A 24,328-nucleotide genomic window follows, 5' to 3' on the forward strand; every position below is an offset into this window, starting at 1 on the left:
ACATGTTAGGGAAAGGACAGGGGATGGTTTTATTGCCAGGGTTCAAGACATTTAAAATGGAAGACCAGAAGAGTTTGGGGTTATATGTCCTATTTCATTGGATGTTCCAGAAGTATTGTTGTTTGTCGTTATAAATATGTTTTTTTTTAAAGGTTCTGTAGTTGTTTGTAATGGATAAGGTTGGCAGGATTACTGCAATTCAGCCATTGCTTTTAGTATTTGTCCTTGTTTCTCGTAATGTCTTTAGTATATTTCAAAAGCCAGGGGTCATGATTGGATTTAACTCTAATGCATCTAGTAGTTGCCAGGTTATGGAGAGTGCCAAGAAAGGAGTTATTGAAGAAAAGAAGGGCATCATCTAGTGGTAAGGTTTTAAGACAGATCCAGTTGTAGCTACTAAGGATAGTATTGAATTTATGGGGACAGAAGTTTGATAAGTTCTGAGTAATTTTAATGTTATGGGCTTTTGAGAGAGATGTGCAATTGTGAATGGTGTAGACTGGGAGATGATCACTAAAGAATGTTGCAAGGTTGAAGGGTCTGAAACCAAGATCCAGTCTAGAATTGTTCCTTTGTAAGTTTTGAAGTTAAATCTGGTAGAATAATTCATTAGTTGTGTAAAGTGGAATAGATTTATGCTATTAGGAAATTGGATAGCAGAAGGAGCAGACCAGTCAATGCTTGTGTCACCTAATATAATAGTTTCATTTTTTTATTATATGGTATATCCAGGAAAGAATGTCTTCTAGAATAGGGATATTATAAATGACTATAATACAGAGTATTTTGTAATTATTGATGTCAAGGAAAAAAATAAGATCTCAGCATTATAGAAGTGAGGAATATACCGTGGAAAGGTGGCTATGTTAAAGGTATTAGGGTAAATTAAGGCAACAGCACCGCCTTTTTATGTTGTCTGTCAGCCCTAATTACATTGAAATGAGGAGGAATGAATTCAGTGTCTTGGATGTTTGGTTTCAGACAGATTTCAGTAGCAGCTAGGATATTTGTTTTATTCTGTGTTAGCCAAGCATGGAACTCAGAGATTTTGTTGCAGATGCTTTGAAAGTTAATAGTGGTTAAATGGAGGCTTTTAGAGAAGGAGCAGCCTGGGTTGAGGTGGATGTCTCCTGAACATATTACTAGTGGTTAAATGGAGGCTTTTAGAGAAGGAGGGGCCTGGGTTGGGGTGGATGTCTCCTGAACATATTACTAGTGGTTAAATGGAGGCTTTTAGAGAAGGAGGGGCCTGGGTTGGGGTGGATGTCTCCTGAACTTATTACTAGTGGTTAAATGGAGGCTTTTAGAGAGGGAGGGGCCTGGGTTGGGGTGGATGTCTCCTGAACGTATTACTAGTGGTTAAATGGAGGCTTTTAGAGAAGAAGGCACCTGGGTTGGGGTGGATGTCTCCTGAACGTATTACTAGTGGTTAAATGGAGGCTTTTAGAGAAGGAGGGGCCTGGGTTGGGGTGGATGTCTCCTGAACTTATTACTAGTGGTTAAATGGAGGCTTTTAGAGAAGGAGCGGCCTGGGTTGGGGCAGATGTCTCCTGAATGTATAAGGGAGGAAAAGAACAAAATAACTTTGTGAAAAGAGTCTTTCAGCAAGGAGCGAAAGAGGTGCCGAAACTGCATCAGGCTGTTGTGATTATACAGTAAGGTATCGTTAGTAGTAAGTATTAGAGGTTTGCTGAACAGTTGAGGAGATATTGGATAACGGTTAGGAGAGATATGGGAGTAGGAGTGTTCACTGGAATTCCAATATGACAGTGTTAGGTTAAAGGTAAAAGTTGGGGAATATTGGCTTAGTGCTGTCAGATTAGTGAACAGGAGCAGAGCAATGATGAAAGGGAGTAGTATTTCAGGTATGGTGTTAGTGAAGACATTTTGGGAGTTAAAACAATGCTCTTTAATATCTTTATTAATGATTTCCATGCAGCCATTCCTAATGCTAAGATAGTTCAATACGCAGACGACTCAACTTTAGTCTGCTCTGCTTCTAACCTCCCCGAGCTCCAAACAAAAACCCAAACTTTCTCTACTACTGAGAACTGGATGCTTCAAAATCACCTCTCTCCAAATGCCAACAAATCTAAAATTCTACTATTCTCTCCCTCTAAATCTCACCCTCTTGACAAAACCTCTTTCAATATTATCAGTCATGCAACTCCACTATAGAAGTTGCACCTTTTGCTAAACTTCTTGGGGTTACTATTGACGAACACCTAAAATTCGATACCCATATTCAGCTAAACATTAAGAAAACACATCAGAAACTTGGCATGCTATATAGAAACTCTCACTTTCTTTCCCCTTCAACAAGACAGACCTTCGCCACTACCTACTTACTACCATCTCTGATGTATGGTGCCCCTCTACTAACCAACCTATCTTCCTCTATCTCTTCTAAATTGGAAACCTGTTACAACAAAATCTCAAAGTTCGCCACTAAGTCAGAATACTCTACCCACCACTGCATACCTCTCCACCTGCTGCAATGGCTCGAACTTCCCAACTACCTGGACTACCTCCAACTCACCACAGCCCACAAGCTTATTTTTAAACCTACTAAATGCCCTGCACTAACAAACATCTTACCACTATACACCCCTCACAGAACTCTAAGATCTGCCCACCAAAATCTAATTTCTGTACACAAACCAAATCATCCCCAGGTCAGCTTCTCCTATCCTTTTCCTTAGCCAGAAAAATGGAATTCTCTACCTCCTTATCTAAGAATTCCTGAAAACTTTGAACACTTCAAAACCCAGCTCCAGTCTTACCTCTCCAATAAATGGAAATGCAATTGCACGCTGCACACATAAAGTACCTTCCACCTTACCCTATAGGGGATTAATCTTATTTACTGTTTTCTTACAAATGTTACTTTTATACCATTCTCAGATGATTTAAAACATCAGTACAATTGTGACTCTGTACTACTGTTCTCTAATGTGTAAACATGTAAATATGCATTGTATATTATTCTATGTTGCTATTTTACTTTGCTTAAGTTTTACTATATAATATTTACTATTTGCTTAACTGGTACTATTTCTATTATGTATTATGGAGCTTTTCTCCCCGGGCCTCCACTGAAAATGGGCTCCTTGAGCCCAGTAGACCCCCTCGGTCATCAAACTGGAAATAAATAAATAAATAAATACATAAATAATACCAAGAAGTAATGAGAATGGAATTATGATGAAGGGAGATGGAGAAATGAATTGGGAGTTAAGTGAATATGGAGGCAGGAAATTATATGTGAATGGCGTGGTAAGGGGAAGGAGTGGGAATGGTAAGGAGAGGAAGTGGGAGTGGTAAGGAGAGGAAGTGGGAGTGGTAGGGAGAGGATAAATGTAATTGAGTTAGGGGTGGGTGAGAATGTGGGTAGGGTAGGGTAGCGGAGGGAGCCCAGAGTGAAGTGGAGGGCAAATGGAGTGGGTAGCGCTCAGTCCCAAATAAGACCGGAAAAGTATCAGAAGGAAAAAGAAAAACATCTCCAAAATTAGTGAGCAAGTAAGTGGGAAAGAAAATGGCCGAAGGTAAGCTATAAACAGAGTAAGTGGGGGGATAGAAACTAAGGTACGGAGAGCAGCCTAGAGGAGAGTGATATGTAAGTAAGAAAAATGTTCTAGTTCTATGGAGAGTGTCTTAATGATGTACAGGACTAATAAGTGTGGTCTAAGAGAGGTAACCTGGGGGGGAATGTGCAGATAGAGTAGTTTAGGCTGGCAGGATAAAGACAGAGTGGATAAGACAACTCTGGGAAACAAAAACAAGGAAAGAATAACTGATGTTTTCAGGGGGGGAGAGGGAGCAGAATTAACTAAACAAAATGCTTTACACATAACAGAGAGTATTCTCTAACAGGGTGCTCCCAAAAAATTAACAGCTGCGGTTGGGTGGATGTTTAACTATTATTTTACCAGAGACAGCCAGTAATACATACAATTATTTTATTGAAATAGGCACTGTTTTTAAGATCAAATGTTCCTGAAATAGGCTGGAGCCCCATTGTGTTAGAGGCAGGATGTTAGCTTCACGAGGAGTTGATTTCAATATGCAGCGTCAGGTTAAGGGAGAATTAATTTATTGATATGCACTGTTTTTAAGATTAAACATTCCTGAAGTACGCTAGAGACCCCGTTCTGTTAGAGGCAGAGGAAGAGAAAAAGATGGCGCAGAAACACTAAGAGTTTTAAATCCCCAAAGGATTATGGGTGAGAGAGAAAAATGTAGTATATGCAGACTGTAATAGACAGGAAATTAGATGGGGGAGTGAGAGAGAGAGTGGGATGCAGGGGAAATGTAGTATATGCAGAGTGGGATGGACAGGAAAGTATAGGGATATTCTGGGCCAGGAAATGGCAGTCACCACAAAAAAAAACAATCAGCAGGCCAGGAGAGAAACAGTAAGGAGCACACAGTGAGAGTCAGCAGGTAAGTAGAAGAGGTGGGGAGGGGTAGACAGAGAGGAAGGAGATGTTATAAACAGGTATTCACAGTAAGATAAAAACAGTTAAAAAGGAAAACCAGAAACAAAAAATATGTTTATATTTTTATAAAAATTTATAGCTAAGAGAGTTGGCACTAGGGTAGTGACTAACTTATTGATGGCAAAGAGAGACAAAGAGGCAAGGTTTTTATACAAGTGAGTGTCGGGGGGGGGTCTCAGTGGTATGCAGGTATCCTGTACAGTAGACAAAGTAAGACTAATTTGTGGTATGAGCTTAGAAAATATGTATAGTTCAAACTGGCTATACAGTAGAGCACAGGTATTATTCCGGGAGTTGGAGCAGCATCTGTATGGAAGGTAAAAGCAGACTAGAAGGGAAGACACTTTGCTATTAAAATGTTAGTTTAAACTGGCTATGCAATAGACCACAGGCGTCATTCCAGGAGGTGGAGCAGTATCTGTAAAGAAGCTAGAAGCAGTCTTGAATGAAGACAATTTGCTCTCAAAAATGTTAGTTTAAACTGGCTGTGCAGTAGAGCACAGCATTATTACAGGAGGTGGAGCAGTATCTCTAAAGAAGCTAGAAGCAGTCTTGAAGGGAAGACACTTTCCTCTCAAAAACCAAAGTCCCACAAATAAGTTGCAGCAGCAAACAAAGCCCTTCCAAGTGAAGTAAATGCAGTTTACATGCTGAGTACAAGTGAAAAGCTGTTAAAATCAGTAAACTAGGGACCTGCACACCACTGAGATGAAGCCAACTAGTAGGAAGATGAAAAGATGGTGCAGAATACACATACATACAGAATATGAACAAATAAATACATAATAAATGCAGAATGCATAAAGAATATGTGATACTTACTTATTCCAGAGACACTTGTTACACCTAGGTGACAAAAAATAATACTTTTTAAAGACACACCCAACATCTATACTTTAAAACAAAATTATCTAATTTCCATAATTTATAGACAATTTCACATTGCATAATTATGCATAATAATGAAAGCTTCATGGACATATATTTGTGTAATGTACAAGCCACATCCTGCGATAGATGTCATATTGCAGTACTAAAAGAGAGAAACAGAGGCATGAAATTGGACCCATGCCAATGTCCCTGACATGTTCCACACCACTGTAGCAGCAGGACATGCTACAGAATCACTGGAAGGAAAGGTTTCTGGAAGAGCACATGTCCAGGTTAGAGGACAGTTGATATCAAACAAATGAACTGCATATACCTGGGCTATAATCCTTGATTTTGTTTAATGGTAGACTCAGCAGAACAGGGCATTATCAATGCAAATATGGTGCCCAGGAAAGAGGTGGCTGCCAAAATATCTCAGGATAACATCCTTGGTAATATCAGGCAGAGTGCACATACCTGAGTTTGATGTCATTATCTTTCACACGGATATTATAAATACATGGACATGACTAAGTTATGCCACTTTCATACCACTGTGTCACCATTATGTCATGTATTCATTAAATTAATGGTGCACATGCAAATTGTTATTCCAGTGTCAGGCTTATTTTTCCGATTGGCTTCTCTAATAATCTTGTCCCAAATTCCTTTGAGTTAAACCTAAGACTATCTCAGGACACAATTTGTAATGTACAGCTTCAAACAATAAATTGCTAGACTGGCATCTTCAAGTTATGGACTTTTTCATTGTATAAAATATTACAGGATGAACATTTCACACCATAACGTATGTGGCTTTGCAATTATTTTCAAAGATCAGAGCCAAATCAAGAGGAACGCTGTTGGAAATATATATTGACATACTGTGTCTTATTTAACTATTAGCTACTAAAAATAACCTTCAGGTATCACAAGTAGAGTTAAGTGTGCTATTATGTTATTTATAATGAAATATATCTGCATGTTATTTATTCATTTACCAGTAAATCAACTAATCAATGCATCAGTCAGTGAACAAGTAAAGTAACACTGTGGTAGTTATTACTGTCACTAATCTATCAGGCAACTAAGTGATATGTTATAGGTAAGAAATTATGGATATTAAAACTGTTAAATTAGTAATCAATAGTAAGCCTACTTTATGGTCAAAACTACCGAAAATTCATATTCTTTGTCTTGGATCACATACCTTTAAATAGTGAGGGTGTGTGTTAAAGTCCTTTTAGATAAAAGTGCAATGGCAACTAAGATTAAATGTAACCATCAGCCGAGAACTAAATGATACTAGTAATATTGGGGGGCTTTGAAGCCCAGTTCACTAAAAAAAGACTTTTGAAGAAGAGGCTTGAGCAAGTTCATGGATTATCTGGTAGATATTTCATGACATGTATTTAATGATTATTTAAGCGGTAATTTTACCTGTTCTAACATTATGAAGAAATTTACGTATTTTCTAAGAGAAGATACAGCTAAACAGAAGACTTTGATTTCATTCCTGTGTCTTAGAGTTTATTTAGCCTTTATTTAGGTATACCATTGCCACTTTTTCATTGTTGGCCCCCAATGTTTGTAGAGCTGTACTTGTGATGTCATTTTGTATGCCCTGACCATTTATTTGTGCTCACAAACCAAATCCTTTTTGTTAAATCTTATTATGTTTTACGTATAGAAATTAAAGGTGATGGCATATGTCTGCAACAAATGTTTGTTTCAGACCATCTTGGAGAAATTTCCTATCTTTCTTATTGTAATTATCTTGTACAATTTACGGTTATAGGCATATTTTTAACAAGAGCAATTTTGCCTTATTTACATCAGACAATGGATTAAAATGAAGTAGCCCCAGTACTGGGCTCTGTGTTACACCACTGATTTTATAAATCTAATCAAGAACAGGTTGACACTTAAATTTTTCAATTTGTCAATAATTCTTCCTGTATGGAATAATGTCAGAAATCATAAAGGTCAAGAAAAACAGTTTGTACTTTGTCCCTTTCATTAAATGCCGCTCATATTTCTTCAGAGAATGTTGAAAGGCTCAAAAGTAAAACTCCCTTTTAACAAATGCATACTGCTCCATATTTAATACTCTGAGATCTCCTGCGTCATGGTGAATACTGGTCAGGTTGAAGGGTCAAATATTGTTTGGTTCTAATCTGACTGCTGTTCCCCCTTGAGAACTGATACCCTTCTTGTTGGAAATGTGCTAATATTATTCCAATTCCAGTAGCTCTTCACACTGTGAATAATCTGAGGCCAATAAGTCTAACGAGCAGAATTGGTAACACGTTTCAACATCTTATACTAGAAATATCAATGGAGTCAGAATATCAAGGTTATTGTGATACATAGCAGCATGGCTTTACTTCTGGGAGTTCTAACATTACTAATTTAATTAGTTTATATACAAAAATAATAAGGACCTTAGATGAAACATCACCAGATGCAATTTATATTAGCTTAGCTAAGGTTTTTGATTCTGTTATGCACAACTCAGTTTTGAAGTTTTGTCACAATGGAAATTCAACAAGTATCTGGTTAGGTGGATTGTTAATTGGCCCGATACATTAGACTCCATCTTATCTGGCGTAGCCCTAGCAAAAGACAACACAGAAGAACAACATTTCTGCCTCTCCTGGGCTAAATAATGACAGACATTTGATTTTTAGACTTTATATTCATTAGAAAAATGCACAATAACACAAATAATGTTATTCCAGCAGATTTATAGCCTATAAATGTTATGTTGTATGCATTTTATGATTGACTAGCCATTCATTTATCCATCCTAAGGTCTGGTCCCAGCAAGACTGGATAAGAGGGAGTCTACCGTAGCAGGAAGGAATGGGTTTGTATTAGTGGAGTGAGATCCAAGGAAATAAAAATCGATATGCGTGTTCTTTAGGCATCTGTATTGGGAACCCTCGTATTTCATGTATTTATGGCAAGTTTTTCTCAAGAGTCCAAATGTTGGATAGAAACTTTTGAAGATAATGCCAGAATTGCAAAACAATGGTGACATCAGTGGAAGATCATCAGGAATTGCAAATTTATTTAGATAAATTATGTGAATAGGCTCAGAGCAATGGAGTTTCCTTTAAGTTTTCTAAAACTAAGGTTATTTATTTCAGTTGAACTAATATTAGATAACCATATGGAATGTATGCAGAGATTTTGAGAGCAATATGAGGAACTTGGAATACTGATTGACAGCAATTTGCATTTTCTTAACCATAGAAATAAGGTCTTGAAAATAATATTATCCTACTATGTGCACTGTATTTAGGATGATGTCCATTAGAGATGAGAAGGTACTGATAATAATATACAATCCATAATAAAACCTATAATGGAGTATAGCTGCAGGGTTTATATATATATTCTAAATTACAAATCAGTGAATTAGAAGAAGTGTAGAGATGTCTTTATCAGGAGAATCCATGACATCATACCATAAGTTAGTGAGTGACTGAGAAAACTGAAATTATATTGTGACTTTTACAGAATGTATAGAATTGATTTGGTATGGGTATACAAATGATTAATAAATGTGAAGATTTGTAGTACATCAGAGCTGAATTGTGTCATCCATAGATAAGTTACTAGCAATAACATAAGTTTGTTTAAGCTACATGGAGCAAAATCAAAACTAGAAGCAATTTTCCCTTTAGAGTAAGGATAGGATGGAATAAACTGATGTTAAATATCAAGCATGAGAAAAATCCTGTAAGTTTTATAAAGAGAATGAACTTATGCTTTTGTGATCTGATTTACCCATATATGGCTGATTGGAACAAGGCCTATAGTGATTTCATCTGTGGTTCTTGGTGTTATAAATACATTGTAACACTACAACCTGTGGCCGTAGGCCAGAGAAGTGCTTGGATACTAATATTTTAACATGAATAATAAGCATTTGGTTATATTTTCCTTACCTTTATGTAGCAAATCATGAGGCATAATGTCTGCTTGCAGGAAATTTGGGTTTATAATTTTATTTCAGGCAGCAGGCTTCATATTTGTATATACGTAGAGTACAATGCCCCTTTTGGAATGTACCTCACAAGACATATGTAGCAGCTGGAAAGGCCACAGAAGTCCCTCACAAAGGGGATTACTGACCTCAAACAAATGCCCTACACTGACTGCCTCAAAAAACTCCAGCTTTACTCTGTAGCATATCGCCTACTCCGAGGTGATCTCTGCCTAACATATAAAGCTATGTCAAACCCAGAGCTGTTGGACATGCTACACCTAAAGAAATCCCAATCCCTCCAAGCTACACACTCTAGGGACCTAAACCTTGTCACCACAATAAACAGGACACGCTGGTGGGATAGATTTCTGTCCCAGAGACTTCCTATACTCTGGAACAAGCTACCCATCTATGTCAAGCAAAGTTCTTCATAAGAACTCTTCAAGAAAAGTCTTGATGAGTGGATGGGAAATAGGAAATACACCCCTGGGATCACCTCTGTGTCTCTGCTGGACAGTGGCACAGGAAAATAACTTTCTTGGGTGGCGTAAGCTATGGTACCTTGCTGGCTAGGCTTACGTAGGCCGCTGGGCCGATAGCCTAGTACCTACCTACGAACCTATGAGATGCCTCTGTATATTATTTATAGCACTCTACAAACTTTTTCTGAAAGCATGTATGTTATATCCTTTGGTTAGGTGATCACTTTTTGTGTACTGTTCTCTTGCCTGTTATATTACAGTCACAGTTTCACTTTCAATTTTCCTACTACAAATAACAAACACCTGACTATTGCTTTCAACCTTTGAGGCCAAGCAACGTTCTCAGCTAGTTCTGAAAGACTTGATAAGAAAAGTAGAAATGGTATTTTATTTCATGATAACTTGATTTATGACTAGAAGAATTTCTGAATTGCTAGTTCCCTAGTTGTTTTTTGTTATTCCTTTTAATTGTACACGGTTATCTCAAGTAGATATTTCCTTTCATCATAGTTTCTATTGGTGAAGTATTTAAAGGATGAATTATGTCTGACATTTAATTTTCCTTTTTATTTAATGGTGATGGCATCATGATCTGTGATAAATTAGGAGAGTATTGCAATTTGTGAGGCGGGGAAAGATCTTATGTTTATTTGTATGATGCACCCTTAAATGGACTCTTTCACCCATAATTGGACTTTGTAGTATTATTCTATGTGTTCCTAGATTGTATTTTGATGGATTTTTACATTATAGGGTTTAGTCAAGAAATGCTCATGCTTTGTATGGAACACGTATATGATCATGCCATCCCTAACTGGACTTTCATTTGTTCTAATTTATGTTGATGTTTTCCCAGTGAATGAATAGTACGTTACTGATCATATCTAGAGTCAAACCTTTACAAAAGTTTGTCGTTAGTAATAATGTTGTTGATCAGGGGATCCCATCTGTACTACCCAAATTATATGTTTTCTTGCATTTAGGTGAATTGTTGACTTATTCCCACTAACCTGTAAACTAACAACACACAGAAATACAAAGCTATGGTCAGCAACATAACAAGTGCATCTAATTCTCATCAGAGCTCTGTATAGTAGGCTTTAATGTAAGGATTCCAGTACATCATAGTCTAATAAATCAGACAATGATACAAGAGAACATGGCAGTGTTCCCATTTGTTTGATGGCCCTGTATCCAATAAATTATAACCTTTATTATTCAAGTCATAAATACAGGCAACAAGAGACATATCAGAGGACTGTGCCTTTTGCACTTTAGTTCCCAGAAAAAAAGATAGTTTACGCTTAGAGCAAATTCTATGACAGGTTTTGTAAACATTCCTAGGACACTTGGGATATAAAACTGCATTGTGTCCTAAGAGTAAAACAGTTTTGGAATCTAGTCCCTGCTGTAAAGACATAGAATTGGGAGAAGCAAAAGAGACATTATGTGATACTTACTTTCTGCAGAGACACTTGTTACACCTAGCAGAAAAAAGAAAAAATACTTTTTACTGACAGACCCGACATCTATCTTTTAAAAAAATTATCTAGTTTCCATAATTTATAGACAACTTCAGAATGCATGATTATGCCAATAATGAAAGATTCATGGATGTATATTTGTGTAAAGTAAAAGCCACATCACGTAGTAGAGGCAATGTTTCTTGAAATGCAGACGTACAGTATGTGAAAACCTTTGCAGTTCCTAAAGTTGACTTCTTGAAGTTTGCACTCTGATTTCCAGTGAGTGCATCCTTAACCTTTGACAAAACCAAGTTGAACCTTTACAGTACTAGCAGATTGTGATATGGTTAGAGCTATAATATATGTAAATCACAAACTGTTCAGCAAAAACAAATCTTTACAGTGGTATCATTCATTATTTTTTTTAATGTTTTGTAAACAACTTATAATATATTGGTATCCAGTCAAGGTTATATTAATACTGTCAATAACAATAGAGCTTTTTGAACAATGGAGAAGGCATGAGATGACTGTGAAGGACGTAAACATTCACGCATAACTGATCATAGGAGCATAGCAGGTTACTAGGCTAATGGCCCTGGGGCCCTTACAAGTCTAGCCAAGAGTTTAACCCCAAAAAAGAAACCTCAGTCAGCACCAGTCACTCCTGTCAATGAGGGACAAAGGTGGAATCCCTAGGAAAAATTGTGGCTTCCCATCCACTCATCAAGGTTGCACTTGAAGAGGTTAAGCAATGTACTCTGTTTGACATGTATGGGAAGTCTATTCTAGAGATGCGGCAGCCTATGGGAGACAAGCCTGTCTTTCCAGCAGGTTTTGTTGATGTTGAATATTAGATTTAGGCCTTTCAAGCAGGCAGTGTGTGAGGAGTTAGACTTATGGATATGGAGCATCTCTAGTAGGGCAGGGTCTGAGATTGCCTTGTAGGCGAGACATAGATCACCTCTGAGCAATCTGAATGATACCAAGTAGAGTGATAGTGATTTGAGCCTGTCCACATAGGACAGGTGTTGGAGGCCATGGATTCTCTTTGTGAGGTATTTCTGTGGCCTTTCCAGTTGGTACAGATGTTTGGAGAGGTACATACCAAATGGGTCATTGTACTCAATTATTGTTCTAATGAGGGAGGAGAATAGGGAGGTAATACCCTCCTTTTTTATGGATTCAATCCCTTTACTAATGAGATGAACCAAGTAAAAGGCTTTACTGACCACTGCCGCCACATGATGGTCAAATGTGAGATTGTTGCCAACCTGAGTACCCAGGTCTCTCACCACTGGTTTTGTGCTTAGGGGGTTGCTGTTGATGTAGTAATCAGTAGAGGCCATGTTATTGCTGAATCGTATGATGATATATTTTTTGTGTTTAACTTTAGGCCATGACTTTGGCACCAGTCATTTGTTGGTGTGAGACCGTCTTGCAGTATGTTAACATCATTTGGGGAGTCAATGACAGCACACAACTTACAGTCATCTGCAGACTTGGTCAGCCACAAGCCTTTTGCCTTTGCCTAGACCTTTGAGAAGTAGATGCCAAACAGTAGGGGGTCCCAGGACAAATCCCTGGGGAATATCACCATTGCCAGGTCTGCTATCGGAGGTGGAGATGCCTATTTTGACCTTGTGGGTCCTGTCAGTATCCATTTGGCCACCCACCTTATGAGATAGGGTTTATGCCAAGTTGTGTTAGCTTTTCAAACATGCCAGAGAGGGAGATTGTATCAAAGGCCTTGGCCAAGTCAAGGTCATTTGTATATACTGCCTTTACCTCATTCAGGGTCTTGTTGACAGTCTCAAAGAAGTCAACCAGGTTCAACAGGCAAGATATGCTCTTGAAAAATCAAAACTGGGTGGGGTCAAGTGCTTGGAAATTGCCTATGCCATTGTTTATGAGATCCAAAATAATATGCTCCATGGCTTTACAGATTAGACTTGATAAGCTATTGGGGAGATAGTTTACAGGGTTAGTAGTGGCACCACCTTTGTGCAAAGGGTTGACAATGGCAGTTCTCCACTCTGCTGGAATGAAACCTGCACTTAGGCTGTGGTTGGATAGGGTGCTCAATGGCAAAGTGCTTTCTTTCTGGAGATTGTTCAGAATACAGGCTGGGATACTATCAGGTCCCATGGAAGTTGTGTTCTTTGCCTTGGACCAGACCTCTAACACTTAATCTATGGAGATGAGAGCTGCAGGACAAGTATCAGGGATGTCAAAAGGGCCTTTGGGGGGAGACGGTGGGTGAAGTTTGCACTGAACTTATCTGCTAGCAGGTAGGCTAAGTCAACAGGATCAGTGTAAGTGACACCATTAAGTAGTAGCCATGGAGGTTCCAGAAGAAAGCTTTGACGTTCCCTTTGTTTCAGAGGCTAGTTTTGATTCATAATTGGCTTTGGAGGTTTTCACTACTGATATAATTTGCTTGTTGAGGCTAAGGAGTTAGATTTTCCAATTTGGAATTTGCTCCTTTTTACCCTTGGACAACAGTTTCTTCCTTTTATTGTAAAGCTTGTTGATAGAGGAGTAGGCGGGTGGTGGTGTGATGCTACTGATACCCTCCCTTAGGAGGTTGTAGTCAGCTTTTCAGAATTTTTTTAGCCTGGTTATAGCTGGGGGGGTTGGGTGGGATAGAATGTTCAAATGAGACAGACCGATTATCTGATCTCACCAGTGAACAATGTACTAAGAAAGTGGTGCAGCGATCAGCCATGGTGGTGAGAACCAAGTCCAGAATGTTATCTACCCTTGTGGGGGATGAACCTATGAACCTATGAAGAGTTTGTCTAGTGCATTAGAATTTATGAAGTAAAAGAATCATTGGGTGAGTGCCCTAGTGCAGGAATAGTTCACCCAGTGTATAGTGGGGTAGTTGAAGTCACCAAGGATCAGGGTGTTAGGGGGTTAAGGGGTACTTTGATGGAGTCAAGTAGATCCAGGTAGGAGGAATGGGTGTTCTGAGTCATGGAGAGGGGTATATAGTTGGCTATAACTAGTATGGCTGTCTTGCCAACTGTCAGTTGCACCTGGAGTAGTTCCAGTGTGTCATGCTGGCAAACCAGTCTGGAGGTGTGCCTGTCCTTAATGAAGATAGAGACTCCACCACCCTTCATCTTCTCAACCTCATTTTACAGTTGGAATGTGTGGAATGAGGTATCACCTGGTAAGGCAGGAGTGCTGTACGCAGCCGTGAACCATGACCGCACAGACATCAGCATCTTTGAGTGTGAGAAGTGCCTCCAGTGAGTGCATTTTCAGGTTAAGGCTCCTAGCGTTAAGCAGCATGACCTTCATGTTGCTTTTTGACAGATCTTTTATGCTGTAAGATTTTTTTGGAACATTGCCTAAAAAAGGCACAGTGGGGGAGGCAAGAGCCTTGGCTAGGATCCGGAATCCCATGGGTGACAGGTGGAGGCCATCTCTGGCAAAGCATCAAGGCCTGTCAACCATGTCATGCCAGGCAGACAGATACTGGATCCCTTAGAATGACACCAGAAATGAAGCCAATTGTTGCCAATTATTTTTTGTTGGTAATGTGGTGTATTCTTGGTAAAGGTCGGATGCTCTTTAGGGCTAGGATTGTACCTAGCCTTAAATTATTGATAATATGTAATAGTAATTACAGTATTACAGTATTAACTCCCTGTTTTCTCTCTGTATCTTGTACTCTATGCCAGTGCATGTCATTATAACTGGAAGTCTTTATCACAAGAAAAGAGGAAAATCCCAGGATGCAAAAAACTCCCTCACCAGCCTCAGTAAGAAGCTGAGATCCCTAATAAAATCCTCAAAACCTAGTTACGAAAATAAAATTGCCAAAGATTCCAAAGACAACCACAAGGCATTCTATAGTTATGTCAATAATCTAAATGGCAATGCTCAGATCTGCTCTGAGCTTCAGCAGAATGGCATTAAATATACTGATCCCAAGGATATTGCCAATATCCTGGCAGATCGATTCAGTGCCAGCTTCACCACCCTCTCACCCCCTAAAGAGCCCATCTCAATACCAAAAGATTGCCAGATTCCAGTAATCACAGCCACATAGGTAGAAACCACACTCTCCAAAGCTAAGAATACAGCATCCATGGGACCAGATGACATCCCAGGCTGTGTACTACATGAACTACAGAATAAACTGGCACCTCACCTAAGTGTCATGTTTAATCATAGCCTCACATCAGACTTTGTGCCCACTGAATGGTGCACAGCTACAGTTATCCCACTCCACAAGGGGGGATCCACCTTGGATCCTGGGAACTACCGTCCCATCAGTCTGATGAGCCTGATCTACAAGGGCATGGAATGCACAATCATTGAACTTATAAACAAAGACATTGGTAACCTTCAAACACTGGACCCCACCCAGTTTGGGTTTGTGAAGGGCCGATCTTGTCTCCTGAACCTGATTGACTTCTTCGAATCAGTCTCCAGAGGTGTAGACGAGGATAAGGTGGTCCACACAGCCTATCTGGACCTTGCCAAGGCCTTTGACACCATCCCCCACTCTGGAATCATAGATAAACTTACTAAGCTGGGCATAAATCTCTACATCACTTGATGGGTTGCCAACTGGCTTACTGACAGAACCCAGACTGTAAAAGTGGCCGACTCCAAATCCAGCTCCAGAGAAGTGACAAGTGGAGTACCTCAGGGTACCCCTTTGGAAAAAAAACATGTATCCATGAATTACCACATAGGTGGCAGTACAATAAACATCGAAAGTGTGATGAGAGACTTAGGGACACAGGTGGACAGTGGTCTCAGTTTCGATAACCACATCGCCACAGCAGTCAGGAAATCCTTCTATGTGGCACACCTCATCACTAAGGGCTTTTCATCCAGAAAAAAGGAGGTCATTGTCCCACTGTACTCATCCCTCATTAGACCCATTATAAAGTATAATGCCCCATTTGGTATGTACCTCACAAGCCATTTGCAACAGCTGGAAAGGCCACAGAAATACCTAACTAAAAGAATCACAGGCCTAAAGCAGATGCCATATGCTGACAGTCTAAAAACCTCCAGCTATACTCTGTGGCATATCGTCTACTCAGAGGCGATCTCTGCTTAACATACAAGGCCATGTCAAACCCTGAGATGCTGGAGATGCTCCACTTAAAGAAATCCCAATCCCTCAGAGCCACACGCTCCAGGGATCTAAACCTTGTCATCACAATGAACAAAACATGCTGGAGGGATAGGTTCCTGACCCAGAGATTCCCCATACTCTGGAATAGACTGCCCATACATGTCAAGAAGAGCGCCTCTATGGCCCTCTTCAAAAGGAACCTTGGTGATTGGATGGGAGATAGGAAATTCACCCCGGGGATCATGTCAGCCACCCTGCTAGACAGGGGTCCAAAGAAGTAAATATTGTGGGAAGAAATATCCAGGAAATTGTTATGGCTAGGCTTGTATAGGCCCTAGGGCCGATAGCCTAGTACCAACCTATGAACCTATGAACAATGAAAATTAAACAAGTATTTGGTTAATTGGATTGTTAACTGGCTCAATAATAAGAAGGACTGGGTTTGTATACATGGAGTGAGATGTAATGAAATAAAATCAATATGGGTGTTCTTTGAGGGTCTGAATTCGGACCCTTCTTATTTCATGTATTTATGGCAAGTTTTCCTCTAGAGACCAAATGTTGGGTAGAAACATTTGCATATAATCTGAGAATTGCCAAAACATGGTTACATCAGTGAAAGATCTTCAGGAATTTCAAAGTTATTTAGATAAATTATGTGAATGGGCTGAGAGCAATGGAGTATCATTTTAACTTTTCTACAACTAAGGTTATTTATTTCAGTTGAACAAATAATAGAGAACTGTATGGAATTTGTGCAGAGATTTTGAGAGCAATATGAGGACCTTGGAATACTGATGGAGAGCAATTTGTAGTTTCCTAACCATAGAAATAAGGTCTTGAAAATAATATTATCCTACTATGTGCACTGTATTTAGGATGATGTCCATTAGAGATGAACAGGTACTGATAATAATATACAATCCATAATAAAACCTATAATGGAGTATAGCTGCAGGGTTTATATATATATTCTAAATTACAAATCAGTGAATTAGAAGAAGTGTAGAGATTTCTTTACCAGGAGAATCCATGACATCATACCATAAGTTAGTGAGTGACTGAGAAAGCTGAAATTATACTGTGACTTTTACAGAATGTATAGAGTTGATTTGATATGGGTATACAAATGATTAATAAATGAGAAGATTTGTAGTACATCGGAGCTGAACTGTGTCATCCATAGATAAGTTACTAGCAATAACACAAGTCTGGTTAAGCTACAGGGAGCAAAATCAAAACTAGAAGCAATTGTTTTTACTTTAGACTAGGGATAGGATGGAATAAACTGACCTTAAATATGAGACATGAACCAAATCTTTTAAGTTTTAAAAAGAGTGTGTATTATGCTTTTGTGATATGATTTCCCACATAGGGCTGATTGGACTAAGGCCTATAGTGATTTCATCTGTGGTCCCTGGCCTTAGAAACACATAGTAACATTGTAACACTACAACATGTTGCCATAGGCCAGGGTTGTGCTTGCAGACTAACAGTTTAACATAAATAATACGCATTTGGTTATATTTTCCATGACTTTATATAGAAAATCATAAGGCATAATGGCTGGTTGCGGGAAATTTGAGCTTATAATTTTATTTCAGGTAGCAGGCATCATATTTGTAGATACATTATAGACATGCCACTGTATATTATTTATAGCACTCTACAAACATTTTCTGCAAGCATGTATGTTATATCCTTTGGCTAGGTGATCACGTTTTGCCAGTTGTTCTCATGCCTGTTATGTTATGGTCACAGTTTTCCCTTTCAGTTTTTGTACTGCAAATAACAAACACCTTACTATTGCTCTCAAACTTTGAGGCCATGCTAAGTTCGTAACTAGTTCTGAAAGACTAAAAGTAGAGCCGGTATTTTATTTCAAGTTAACTTGATTTATGACTAGATGAATTTCTGAACTGCTAGTTCTCTAGCTGTTTTTTGTTATTTGTTTTAATTGTGCACTGTTTCCTTAAATAGATATTTTATTGCATCATAGTTTCCATCGGTAAAGTATTTAAAGGATGAATTATGTGTGACTTTGATTTTCATTTAAATTTAAAGGTGATGGCATCATAATCTGTGATAAATTAAGAGACTGTAGTAATTTGTATCTTTATCTTCTGACCTGAAGCTTTACTCTGAGTGCTCTGGGTCAGATTTCTTCAGATCTGGATGACTCTCAGAGCCGATGCTTCCCTTTTGGATCCGTGGTGTTGGAGTTGACTGTGAATTTGTTGGAGCCATCTCTGCTCCTTGGATTCTTGGCACTGGACAGTTTTGCTTCAGCTTCCTCCTCGGGAGGTGGGGGGGATTGACTTTGGAGCAGAGGAAGACAGCAGTCCAAAAGCTCACCTTCTTGGTGCTGAGGTCTTCTCTCTCTCTCTCTCTCTCGGGGGTGATCTGGCCTTGAGGTGGTGAAGAGGGGTATTCTCTGCTCGACAGGATGGATGAATCCAACTCCCTCAGACCCTCATCCTTCTAAGTTGATGCCTCTGTGCTTACAGCCTCATCATTCTTTAACACAGAGACAGCCAGTGTGTGACATCCAGGCATTCCCAGTAGAGTATTACAACTTCTTCTGATACCACCCTAGAGCACCCCCATTGAAGAGGACCTTAGGAAGAAGAGGTGCAAGAAGAAGCACTTGGACTCTCAACAAGATTCAGTCACAGAGGAACTGGACTTCAATGAAAGTGAATGGTCTCTGTGAACACCTCCAGAAGATGTCTCATTTGGAGATATCCTTGCGATCTTAAAACAGAGAGATGGTTGGATGCCCAGCAATCGTTCATCTGAGGAGTCATTATTCCAGGAGGCTTTTGGTACTGGCACATCTACCTCTTGGGTTACTCCACCTGATAATGAGCTTGCAGATTTGGTCTCTCGGCAGGCATGGAAAGAACCTGATAAAGTTGAACCCATACTGAGAAGACTGGACAAGATCCTGGCACCAGCTTCAAGGAATGAGTTTTGGGCAAATGGGGTGCTGATTGATGCCATGGTCATGGCAGCAGCCACCGAAAAAAAGGAACTTGCCAAAGAGAGTTCCACTCCTCATCCCCCTAACAGGGAGTCTAGGGAAATGGACAGGTTTGGGAAGCATGTCTGTGCTTCAGTGACCTTTGCTATAAAGTTGCTGAATTATTTGGCAAATGTTACAAGTTTGCAGAGGGATTTGATCGATGAACTGTCAAATACCCTCTCAGGATCCATTGCTGCAGAGGCCCAATCATCCTTGACTTCTCAGTTGGCTAACCTACAATCTATTTTGAATTCCTCCATGAAGCTTATTTCACATGCAGTCAAAAGCTCATCACAGGCAGCAGGTTCAAGCATTTCCATCAGGAGGCATGCCTAGATGCATTTATGTGATTTTGTGGAGCACTTCTGGTCTTCATTCATCAATGCTCCTTTTGATGGGTGTCTTTGTTTTGCCACACAATGAAGGGCACATTATCAAGCTGTGAGAAGGATGGAAAGACAATCTCTGTATTGGGCATGCATTTTTTGATCCCTCAAAGATCCTTTTCTAGGAATCAATGAGATGGTCTGAAAATGTAGGAAGTCCCAGGGGCCTTTCCAGGACACATGTGGAGAAAGTTTCCCTAGGAGCAGAGGGGGAGCTCTAATTGTCAATGCCACCTCTGCAGCAGAGGAGGCCTGCAATACCAGGGTTCCAGAGATTCTCTCTCTGACAGACTTTACCAGCACTCTTAAAAGGAGACCCAATTGTCCTCCTCTGGAAGCTATTGGTGGTCAATTAACCCTGCCCCAGAGAGCCTGGCTAGACATAACAAAAGATAATTTGGTGCAGAAGAGTATTTCCAGAGACTATATAATTCTCTTTTCCGTTTAGACTCCAATCTCAAGAAAAATCCCTGATGTTCCACCCAGCCAATGGGAAGAAGCAGCAATTCAAGTACAAAAGCTGCTAGAAAAAAAGAGTCATCCAAGAGGTTCCACCAAACCAGATGGAGAGTCATTCAAGAGATCCCACCAGAAAAAGATAGAATCTGGAACTTACGCAAGGATCTGTTTAGTGCCAAAGAAAACAGGGGACTTGAGATCACTTTTGGATCTCAGCAACTTGAACAAGTCAGTTCAACTTAAGTTTCGATGGTCACAGGTCAGTCCATTCTCCCTTTTCTGGGCAAGGATGACTGGATGTGCTTGATGGACCTTCTGGATGCGTAATATCAAATAAAGGTGAAAAGCTGATCCAGAAAGTACTTAAGCTTCTGGCTGGGAGTCAGTCACTACCAGTTCAGAGTTCTGCCCTTTGGTCTCACCACAGCCTCCAGAGTGTTCAACAGATGCATGGCAGTAGTAGCAGCTCACTTGAGACTGCAGGGATTTTGGGTGTTTCCATATCTAGATGACTGACTCATTAGCACCCCAACCAGGCATCAATTAATAAAGGCAAGAAACCAGGTTCTCCAGACTTGTTCTTATCTGGAAATATCCATAAACTACGACGAGTCTCAAATGGAACTGACTCAAAAATTGGAGTTCATTGGAGCACATTTCAACAAAGTCAATGACAGCTTCACTGCCTCCCTCAAGAGTACAAACTATAAGATCACAGGTCAGAAAAAGAATCTGCAGTACCAAGATTTCAGCACATTTGGTTCTGCAAGCTCTAAAATCAATGTAATCGGCACTAATCCTAGTAACTTTAGCCAGATTTTATATGAGGATTCTCCACTGGATGCAAGCAACTCAATTGTTGATACTTTACCAATCCTTGCCAACCCAAATACGGATCACTCAGCCATGTGAATGAGATCTCAGATGATGGATTCAATAAGGTCAGGTTCTACAAGGCCATCCGTTCATCCACCCTCATTCCAAGGTAATAATGACCATGGACACTTCCCAGTTTTGGTAGAGGGACATTTCTGGTGAAAACAGTCCAAGTCTGGTCCTTCAAAGAGGCCACCTTGCATACCAATGTCCTAGAGATGACAGCAGTGCTTTTAGCATTGTAAGCTTTCCAAGATTATCTGCATTTGGGGACAATTGCTATTCAAATGGCACTATATCAGTAGTTTGGTACATCAAGAAACAGAGACAAGATCATACCATTTGTGTTGAGAAGCTCTAAGAGTGTGGCAATGTGTGATCTCATCCAACCACTTTCTTATAGCAATGCACAATCCAGGGGAAGTCCACTCTGATAGCTGCCAAACTGAGCAGGTCCATTCTTCTACCTCATGAGTGGGCTCTCAACAAGTATGTGACAGAAATTATTTTCATTGATGGGGCCAGCCTTGCTGCAGTCTTTTTGCTTCTCTCCTAAACAACAAATGTAGCAGCTATGTTGGCTTAATTCTCCCACAGGGGGAATCACAGAGGGATGCTCTACATCACCATTGGCCCTTCGGTCTGTTTTATGCCTACCCACCACTCCCATTCATTCCAAAAAAGTTTCTACAGAAAGCTATAAGGTTGAAGAGCAAAGTCATCCTCATTTCACCATACTTGTCTTGACAGATTTGGTTTACCTTCCTTTCACCTCACTTCCTTCACCAACCTTGGATTCTGGATCATATTCCAGGCCTCCTGTCTCACCCAGCGGGCATGATCCATCCTGACATCTCAAATCTCAGGCTGACAGCCTGGTTTCTCCAATTCCATTGATAGCCAGACAACTGATGCTTGCTTCCACTGTCAGACATATTTGATTTATCTTCCCATAAATCTTCAACATGAAAACTTTATACAAGTAAATGGAAAGAGTTGTTTGCTGGGCACAACAAAATCATCTTGAGCCATTTTCAGCTCTAATACATAACATACTCAAGTTTTTAGCCTTACTTTTTAAAGAGGGGGCTAGTTCATCAACCACTAAAGTTCAGTTATTAGCAACATCAAATTTTCACTTTGGATTTGAAGGTTCTTTAGTGGTCATTCACAAGTTGTGCAGAGCTTTCTTGAGAGGCACTCTACATTTGAGACCACTGTTTAAGGAACCTACCCCCATGGGATCTCAGTTTGGTACTGCAGACCTAATACACTCCTCCTTTGTGACCTTAAGTATCTTACTTGGAAAGCTGGTCTTCTAGTAACTTACTTCTGCTATATGAATTTCAGAGATTCAAGCCTTGTCTTCAAAACCTCCATACTAGATCTTTCACAAGGATAGAGTGGTTCTACAAACTAATGATGCCTTCCTTCCAAAAGAGGTATCAGAATCTAATATCATCAATCAATTAATTTGCCAATATTCTTCCCTCATTTTGGAAACAAGGGTGAATACATGTTACATTTATTGTATGTTCATAGGCAATTACGTGTTTCCCTGCATAGAAAAAAGACAGCAGAAAAACAGATCAATTGTTCATTTCCTTTGCATAATTGAAATTGGATAAATCGATTGCAAAAGTAACCTTATCCAGATGGCTAACTGTGTTTTATTTAGAAAAATGGGTATTACTTTACCACAACCAATATGAGCTCATTCAACTAGGCCCTTGGCGACTTCTTCAGTTTTTCTATCCAGAGCATCTATGGATGACATATCTGCAGCAGTAACTTGGGCTACTCCCCATACTTTTATTAAGCATTAGAAATTGTATCTGGTCTCCAGTGGTAGATCATCATTTGTTTCAACTGTGCTCAGGAATATCCTTACTTAGAGTCCACTTGGGATTATAGGTAGCTGGGGACTCTGTCCCACTAGTTGAGGATAGAATGAAAATTTACAACATCAGATAAAGAAGTTATGTACTTACCATAACCTTCCATCAGTGTTGTCCATTTTCATTCTTCCTCAACTTCCCACCCACCAACCCAATACTTTCTATTCACAAACATCTGGATGAATGAGCTGTTAGACGGACATCATTGACCTTTATATTGAGATCCAGGTATAGCTTTTTTTCTGTATTGAGCACATGAGTTTTAAGTCTATATGTTTGCACATCTAGTTGCTGGTAATTTTAATTAAGTGGATCTGAGAGAGGTGCTAGCCCACTACTATCAATTTGCAGATTTTGCTACAAGGGGTGCAGCCATTCTGGACAAGGCAGACGCCAACATTAAAGGTGCCTACAGCACAATACAAACACCTAACTTATGAAGCTCTGACCATCTTACTATTATGCTTCTACCAGCCTACAAACCAGCTCTGATCAGAGAAAATCCCACAGTCAAGCAGATTAGGTCTGGCATGATGGGGTTTTGTAATGTCTCCAAGACTGTTTTGATAGTACATGCTGGGACATTTTCAAAGAGGCAACTCTGTCAGATGAACTGGTGATCATAGATGCTTACACAGAGGCAGTAATATATTACACCACTAAGTGTGTTGATGATGTATCTGACATCATAAACATCACAATCAGAGCAAACCAAAAACCATGGCTCAACAGCAAAGTCTATGGTCTCCTCAAGGCAAGAAATACAGCATTCAGATACAAGGACAAGAAGGGTCTCAGCGAAGATAGAGCAAACCTAAAAAGGAACATTAAAGAGGCCAAGAGGGAATATGGAAAGAAATTACAAAGTCATTTTGCAGACATGATGGATACCAGGAGTCTCTGGCAAGGGATACAGATTACTGACTATAAAACTAAATCAACTCAGTGTGAAGACAACATTTCTGAACAGGTTGAACTCCTTCTTTGGCAGATTTGAAGAGAAGAACAATGTGTTTGCTACAAGGATACCTATCCACCAGAAGGAGGGGGTAACTCTTAAGAAGCTGAACCCCAGGAAGGCTGCTGCTCCTGATAAAATACTGGGCAAAGAACCTAAAGACTGTGCAGACCAAATATGCTCAGTTCTAACTGATATTTTCAACACCTCACTTATTCATGGTAAAGTTACCTCTTGCTTCAAGGTGATGAAAATTGTCCCTCTCCCCAAAAAAGCTAATCCAGCCTGCCTGAATGACTACAGAC

At 39.6% G+C, this 24,328-nt stretch overlaps 1 long non-coding RNA gene across 1 annotated transcript in view; it reads right to left on the reverse strand.

The window, feature by feature from the left end:
- Positions 1 to 24,328, reverse strand: part of LOC122808892 — a 319,450-nt gene that overhangs the window by 58,873 nt on the left and 236,249 nt on the right. The window contains exons 2-3 of the long non-coding RNA XR_006365840.1: positions 11,309 to 11,332; positions 5,322 to 5,345 (exon numbers count right to left, since the gene is read on the reverse strand). This is a non-coding gene — a long non-coding RNA (uncharacterized LOC122808892). The remainder of the gene's footprint in view (positions 1 to 5,321; positions 5,346 to 11,308; positions 11,333 to 24,328) is intronic.

The sequence above is a fragment of the Protopterus annectens genome, chromosome 1.part1, assembly GCF_019279795.1.
Source record: "Protopterus annectens isolate FY-2018-M chromosome 1.part1, PAN1.0, whole genome shotgun sequence".
Taxonomy (NCBI): Eukaryota; Metazoa; Chordata; order Ceratodontiformes; family Protopteridae; genus Protopterus; species Protopterus annectens.